The following is an 8,774-nucleotide window of genomic DNA, read 5'->3' on the forward strand; positions in this document are numbered from 1 at the left end:
TAGTCAAAGGTCGATCGGTAATAGTTGTAAAGCTCTACAAGGCAAGTACCCCTGACCATTCTTTTATGGTTCAGTATATATGAATAGCTAAATGTTTTATTCTCATAATGGAACATAAATGTTTTAAGTTACGTATCCCCTGTAGTTATAAATCACTAATTTCAAATTGTTTTGGGGAAAAGTAACTTCGAAAGATACCTATCTCGAATGAAATGATTTGCGAAATGGATTTTATATGTGTGCTGGTAAAATGAATGATTTTGAAAATGAGATAGGTACAAGTGTTTTGAAAATTGGATAAAATGATCAGATATGGAATACATAGGGGCCAGAGTAGGCCTTATTGAGGTGGCGTAAGAGGCTAATTCGGTTGCGCGTACTATATAACCGATTAGTCCAGCAGGTCAGAGACCTAGCTAGTCTCTGAGTTCTAGAACAGGTAAATGGGATGGCAGTTAGAGCCGTCTGGTGTTGATAGCCTGATCAGCTATCTTCACATATCCGTATGTATCTGATTTGACTTTGTGATTCTTGTAATGGAATAAGTGGTTTATGCAGTGGATTTGGAAATGAAAATGGCATGCTAGAATTAATCTCTGGTATTTGTGCACAACACACTACTACGTTTGTTTTGTTAAAAGTATTCTAGAATTGAATATCCAGTTTATGTATGTTTTTACTTGATGTACAACAAATTATAATTTCTGTTCCGATAATCGTTTTATCATAAATTGTTTTATTTGTTATTCATATAGTGGTACCGCTGAGCAAGCAATTGCTCACCCTTGTCGAAAGTTTTATACATGTATTGCAGATGCCTAAGAGATTCTTCCGTGGTAGTCAGGGCAGAGTTCTAGCGCCTTCCGTGCCAGGCTCCAAAGATGTTCTATTGAGTTGATGTATTAAGTTAGTAGTGTCAGGTCGGTTTGTATAAGTTGGTGTTGTAATAGTTGTAACCTAAATCATACTTAAACCTGGAAAAGGTCTTGGTAAAGGGGTCATCGTTATGTATATTAAGTGATTTGTATTATATTATGTTTATTATTATTATTGTTGATGATGTCAACTCCTGACCCCGGGGTTGAGGCCGTCAAAGGCCTCACTCATAAGTGCCCTAAAACTAAAGGTTAAGTGATTGTGCTCATTATAGTGATTTCGGGATGACACCAATGGGTTTTTGAGTACAATTGACACCCTTACACTTAAAGTTTACCTCCCAAACTTTTACACTAGACTCTTCTGATCATAAGGCAACTCCCAAACTTGGTGTGGCTCAAGGGTCTTGCCCGGGCCTCTAGACACATGATTCTAACTCAATTCCTATGAACTATGGCTGAAAAACTCCTCTGACACTCCCTCTAACTAGGGCTAACCAAGGCCTAGTGAGGGCGTACCCATGACATGGTCAAAACTCCTCATTTATAAGTTGCAACAAAACTGTCCCCTCCTGGACATATTTAGTGTTTCCACTCGTGCGCATAACTAAACAACCTATAAACCTCTAATAAACACATGAAATCTAAATTATATTCCTAGTGCTAGCTTCTGGTGACTTGGGCCTCAAAGTGCATTACAATGACAAGGTCAAATCTCACTCTAAGCCTCATGGAACCTAACTGAAATTCTACAGAATCTAATGTACCCCTTTTCACCATGTTTCCCACTTGACAAACCAAACCAAACATCAACCAAAACTCAACCAAACCCCAACCAAGGCAACCTACTGAACTAACACTCCCACACACAACATTGGCTTAATGGAGATCATCCTTACCTAAGGTGCAATATAGCAGAACAAGAGTTAACACAATATACTAACTACAAGTCATCTCAAATTCGAAAGTAACACTTAAATCCTTCAAATATATACGAATCAAAAACACATAACAAGGAGCACAAATCATATTTGATATCTTAACTCATCTGAAATTAGAGACTATTAACAAAAATCAAACAAAATTATCAAGAATCTTTCGAAAATCATGAGTTGAATCTATGCATGCATGCTTTCAAGTTTACAATCCAAAACAATATGGTTTCCAAAATAATTTCATAGTAAAATCAATATGCAATCCTAGCATTAACCATAACTATGTGATTATTTAACATGCAAATAGTTTTATCAAGTTTTTATTTCCAAAACCAAGCTATTATTACATAAACATTCAAAAATCAACAAAGCAACAAAGAAACGCCATTAAGAACCATTCATTCGGCTCCCTCATGGTCATGGCCGAATGAAATGGAAGGAAAATGACCATATAAGCAAGAGTTTCACTCTCATGACTTGGCATTTCACCATTCCTTGTAGTTCTCTCAATAATACAACCTTAAATCCATGAGGATCAAGATTATATTTTGAGTTCTAGCTAAAACTATGACATGCAAGATCAAAACATAAACTTTTCACCCTAAACTCTTTGGATTATTAAAGAACAAGATATGGGGAGTGAGATTACTTAAATGGAAGATAGATGTTTGAATAAAAAATGAAGAAAAGGAGGGGGGTGGGCTTCGGCTAAGGGAAAGGCCGAGAGGGGGGGTTTGTTGAGAGAGAGAGAGAGTGGAGAGGGAGGAGAGAGAGTAAGGTGAGGGTAGAGTGTGGAGTGAATTCTTTTTATTTTTATTGTTAAAAGATTTTTAAAATCAATTTTTCATATAAAATGAAGTACTTTTGATTATTATTTAAAAATACTAAATGATAAGATTTTCCTTTCAAATTTTTTTATATAAACTAATACATTAAACACTTAATTTATAGGTACTCAACATATAGATCATCCACATTTATAATTCCACACAATTTAAATCTTAATTATAAACACACAATTATATATATAAGATTTAAAAATACCGGTTGTAACATCCTCTCCCCCTTAAAAGATTATGTCCTCAGAATCTAGGAGAATAAGTGAGGATACCGGCTACGCATATCCGACTCTAGTTCCCACGTTGACTCTTCAACCTTGGGATTTCTCCAAAGTACTCTTACCAACTTGACCAACTTATTTCTAAGACTCTTCTCTTGCCAGTCGAGTATTTTAACAGGTTGCTCCACAAATGACAGGTCTGCCTGAATCTCTATAGGTTCATACTCTATCACATGGTTGGCATGAGGATTATACTTCTTAAGTAATGACACATGAAACACATTATGCACATGCTGATACTGAGGCGGAAAAGCTAATTCATAGGCCACCTTTCCCACTTGACTTAAAACTTCAAAAGGACCAATATATCTAGGCACTAACTTCCCTTTCTTGCCAAATCTAGATAATCCTTTCCTTGGTGATACTTTCAGCAAAACGACTTCACCTACTTGGAAACTGATATCCTTCCGTGCCGGGTCTACATACTTTCTTTGCCTATCTTGAGCATCAAGTAATCTCTTCTGAATTAATTTGATTGTCTCATGCATTTGTTATACCAATTCCGGGCCTAGAATCTTTCTTTCTCCCACTTTATCCCTGCTGGTTGGTGATTTGCACTTCTGCCCGTATAAAGCTCCGTATGGTGGCATGCCAATACTGGTGTGATAGCTGTTGTTATAGGATAATTCCACCAATAACAAGTGGTCGTCCCAACTTCCTGCAAAATCAATCGCACAGCTACGCAACATGTCTTCAATTTTTTGAATTATCCTTTCGCTTTGACCATCAGTGTGCGGATGATACGCCGTACACATGTTTAACTTTGTGCCAATTTTTTTTTGAAATTGCTTCCAGAATCATGAGTTAAATCATGGATCTCTGTCCGAAACTATTGATACAGGTACGCCATGTCATAATACGATTTCACGCACATACAGGTGGACCAATCTGTCCAATGAAGACCTCTCATTAATCGGAAAAAAATGTGCCAACTTCGTAAGGCGATCAACTATAACCCATATAGCGTCATGTACGGATTTCGTTCGTGGTAATCCTACTATAAAGTCCATGGCAATGTTTTCCCACTTCCATTCTGGAATCTTTAAGGGCTGAATTAATCCGCTTGGTCTTTGATGTTCTGCCTTCACTTTTTGACAAGTATAGCACTTTGAAAACCATTATACTACTTCTCGCTTCATATTTGGCCACCAAAAGTTCTGCTTCAAGTCCTGGTACATCTTGGTGCTTTCCGGATGGATTGAAAATCTAAAATTGTGAGCTTCTTGCAGTATCTCATTCTTCAACTCAGTTACATGGGGAATCCAAATTCTTGAAGTAAACCTTAGTATACCTTGTTCATCCTTTTGATTACAAATCTCTTCTCCGGTCAGTTGATTATTCTCCTGCTTCATCACTTCTTCCTGACATTTCTTTATCTTTTCCAATAATGTTGGCTGAAAAGTCATAGTATGACAAATCTCTTTAACTTTTCCTCATCCACAAAGTTCTAATTCAAATCTCCTAATTTTTTCAGATAATCCCTTTGGCATTGCTACCATATTCAACCTCTCATTTCTACTCAAAGCATTAGCTACCATGTTCGCCTTTCCCGGATGATAATTTATCGAGCAATCATAGTCCTTAATCAATTCCAACCATCTCCTTTGCCTCATGTTGAGCTCCTTCTGAGTGAAAATATACTTTAAACTCTTATGATCCATGTAGATCTCACACCTTTCTCCGTAAAGGTAATGTCTTCAAATCTTAAGTGCAAATACTATAGCTGCTAATTCCAAGTAATGTGTAGGATACTTCAATTCATATGGTTCTAGCTGTCTCGACGCATACGCAATCACCTTGTTGTGTTGCATTAGCACACACCCCAGACCCTTGTGATAAGTGGCATTTTATACCACTTAGAACGTCTTAAAATGGCTTAAATTGGTGTCTTGAAATCAAGTATTTTGTGTATTTAATGCGTTTTTCTAGTGTTTATGCATTTCAGGGTATTAGTTGCATTTCGGGGGAGGAATCATCAAGAATAAGCCTTGGCATGTGTTCACCATTACGAGAGGAAAGGAATGGGCAGATTACGGCGAAGAAACGGAGCAAGCTTGGAATTTTTCCAGTAGGGTCCTGCACGCCCGCGCAACAATGCTGAGCGGCCGCGCAGTAGCCTGCGCGCCCGCGCAGAAATGCTGAGCGGCCGCGCAGGGTCGGGGAAAAAGCTGAATTATTTTAGACTTCTACTTCTGTGTGGCTTCCAACTTCTATGTAATCTGAGTTTTATGGGACTATTATATAGGTAGATTTGAGACGTTTTTATAGAGAGTATTAAGGAGATTATGTTTTAGATTGTGTTTTACGCGAGGAGCGAAGGAGATAAGGAAGAAGACCGATTTAGCACACCGCAACGAAGAGGAAGCATATATTCTTGTGATTCTTGTTTCGTTGTAACATTGGATGCTAGTTTTCTTGCTTTGACTTATTTACTCTTGTGACGTACTCTGTTTTAATATAATTAGTTTAGTTATTATTTTCTTATGTTTGTTTATCATGATTTCATATGAACCCATGATGGCGATGAGTTCTATTATGGGCTAATCGTGATCATGGGGTTACAACGGATTTATTATGGAATTCTTTAGTTAATTATTTAAATACTTTAGTGTGTGATGATTGCATGATATCTAGTATTGGTTGCGCGTATTCGTCTTATGTGCGTCGCGAACATATAAGATAGGGTGTTAATCTCTTGTGAAGCGACGGTGGATCTTGAGATTTAGAACTTGCCATGCTAGCATAGGTTCATGTACGTTGTGCATGATTAGTGGGTAACTCTAACAGTTTTATTTGCCCTATGTAATCAAAAGGAATAACTTGTGCTTAAATCGTTGTGTTGTCAATTTCTGTAGACATATAGGAACTCAACATAATTGATGACTATTCAACTTCTATCTTAATTGTGGATGCTTGGTAGAATGGTATTAGTACAATGAAAGTTGGCTTTTATCAGTTTCGTGTTATTCGATTAATGTCATCACTGTCACATGCTAAAGGTAATAACAATGGCTATAGAAGCAAGTAATAATGAAGTTGTGAACTCATGAGTGTTTTATTATTGATAATTTGAAGTGATAGTTAAGTGGTTAATTAAGTAGTTAATTATAGTTAATATTTGATCAACAATTTTAAGTGTTATTATCTTAACATTGAGAAGTAATCATACATTGGTGAGTGAGTTTAATTAGACAATAATTTAGTCTGAGTCTCTGAGGGAACGAACTAGAAAGTATTCTATATTACTTGCGAACGCGTATACTTGCGTGAATATTAGTGCGTGTTTTCGCCCTAACAAGTTTTTGGCGCCGCTGCCGGGGACTCGGCGTATTTGTTTAGTTTATGTACTTACCATCATTGGTCATTAGGACTCAGTGATTAGGACGTAGTAGTTACTTACTCTTTTCAGTTGTGTTTCAGGTACTTTAGCAAGCGTTTATGCAAACTCATTCTCGTGCTCGCAAGAGGACTTTAGATACAACTGAGGAGACAGACGAAGTTCTTGATATTCCGGAGAAGTTAGATTTTGAGGATTCGGATTCAGGACTTGAGCAGAAAGAACCAGTAAACATGGGAGATCGTATTGTTCAAGCTGATCCAGCTCTTATGGATTTTTCTCGGCCTAAAATTGATGATATTCAGTCAAGCATCCTTCATCCGGCTATTCAAGCTAACACCTTTGAAATCAAGCCGGGCACTATTCAGATGGTGCAGAATTCTGTTTCTTTTGGAGGAGCGGCAACTGAAGACCCCAACATGCACATAAGAAATTTTGTCGAGATCTGCAGCACTTTTAAGTATAATGGCGTGACTGATGAGGCTATCAAGTTGAGGCTTTTCCCATTCTCACTGAGGGATAAGGCTAAAGACTGGTTACATTCTGAACCAGCTCGGTCCATCACTACGTGGCAAGATCTTGCGCAAAAGTTTCTGGTAAAGTTTTATCCAATGGCAAAGACTGCTGTTATGAGGAGTGCTCTTACTCAGTTTGCGCAGCAACCTACAAAATCTATGTGCGAGGCTTGGGAACGCTACAAGGAAATGTTGAGAAAATGTCCACATCATGGAATGCCGGATTGGATGGTAATCACTGGTTTTTATAATGGTTTGGGGGCCCAATCTCGGCCCATGCTCGATGCAGCAGCTGGAGGAGCCTTATGGGCTACAAGCTATACTGAGGCGTATAATCTTATAGAAACGATGGCTGCAAATGAGCATCAAAACCCAACTCAGAGGATGACGTCAGGCAAGGTAGCAGGTATTCTGGAAGTTGATGCAGCCACCGCTATTGTAGCCCAGCTCCAAGCGCTATCAATAAAGGTTGATTCTCTGGCTACGTATGGAGTTAATCAAATAGCTATGGTTTGTGAGCTTTGTGCAGGTTCTCATGCTACGGATCAGTGTTCTCTTGTCAACGAATCTGTTCAGTATGTGAATAATTATCAGCGATAATAGTAGCCTGTGCCAGCGACCTATCATCCTAATAACAGAAATCATCCAAATTTCAGCTGGGGGAATAATCAGAATGCTATTCAGCCACCATATCAGCAAGGGGTGAGTAAACAGTTTAACCCACCTGGATTCCAGCAACCACAGCAGTATGCTACAAGGCAATCATATCCTCAACAGGGAAGTGCAGCTGCACCTACTAGTGCTGATTTTGAGGAACTTAAGCTGTTGTGCAAGAGTCAGGCAGTTTCTATCAAGACCTTGGAAAATCAAATCGGTCAATTAGCCAATGCAGTGCTCAATCGTCAACCTGGCACTCTTCCCAGTGACACGGAAGTACCAGGCAGGAAGGAAGCTAAAGAGTAAGTCAAGGCTATTACCTTAAGGTCTGGAAAAGTAGCTGATGCTGAAAAGGCAAAAGAAGTTGAAGCTGAAGTTAGAGATGAAGAATCTAAGCAAAAGGAGAAAGTGGCGGAACCAAGGAAGACTACTGTTGAACACACTCTTCCTGAGGCTAATACAGGGGAGAAACAGCTCTATCCTCCACCACCTTTTCCTAAGAGATTGCAGCAACAAAAGCTGGATAGACAGTTCGGGAAGTTTCTGGAGGTGTTCAAGAAACTTCACATCAATATACCTTTCGCTGAGGCTATGGAACAAATGCCTAGTTATGCGAAGTTTATGAAGACTATTCTTTCAAGGAAGGTGAAACTGGATGACCTTGAAACCGTTGCTCTCACGGAAAAATGCAGCGCGGTTCTGCAATAAAAGTTACCACCAAAACTGAAAGATCCAGGAAGCTTCACCATTCCTTGCACCATTGGCAATCTAACTTTTGACAAGTGCCTTTATGATTTGGGAGCAAGCATTAATCTGATGCCCTTGTCGATCTTTAAAAAGCTGGATCTGCCTGATCCAAAACCCACATACATGTCGCTACAATTGGCGGACCGTTCCATTACTTACCCAAGGGGCATAGTTGAGGATGTGCTCGTCAAGGTGGATAAGCTCTTCTTTCCAGCATATTTTGTTATTCTGGATTTTGAGGAAGATAAGAAGATTCCCATAATCTTGGGGAGGCCTTTCTTGGCTACTGGCCGTACCTTGATAGATGTACAAAAAGGGGAACTTACTATGCGGGTCCAAGATCAGGATGTGACCTTCAATGTATTCAAGGCAATGAAATTCCCTACAGAAGATGAGGAGTGCTTAAAAGTGGATGTGATTGATTCCGCAGTTACTTCGGAACTCGAGCACATGCTAATGTCTGATGCATTGGAAAAGGCCTTAGTGGGGGAATTTGACAGTGATGATGAAGATAGCAACGAGCAATTACAATATCTGAACGCTTCTCCCTGGAAGCGAAAGCTGGACATACCATTTGAATCTCTTGGT

General features: G+C 38.9%; 1 non-coding gene across 1 annotated transcript; it reads right to left on the reverse strand.

Annotated features, from left to right (window-relative positions):
• Positions 1 to 6,893: 6,893 nt before the first annotated feature.
• Positions 6,894 to 7,000, reverse strand: LOC141669705 (small nucleolar RNA R71). The gene has a single exon (XR_012553972.1). It is a non-coding gene; the product is annotated as a small nucleolar RNA R71 (small nucleolar RNA).
• Positions 7,001 to 8,774: the final 1,774 nt, after the last annotated feature.

Source organism: Apium graveolens, chromosome 6, assembly GCF_009905375.1.
Source record: "Apium graveolens cultivar Ventura chromosome 6, ASM990537v1, whole genome shotgun sequence".
Classification (NCBI taxonomy): Eukaryota; Viridiplantae; Streptophyta; class Magnoliopsida; order Apiales; family Apiaceae; genus Apium; species Apium graveolens.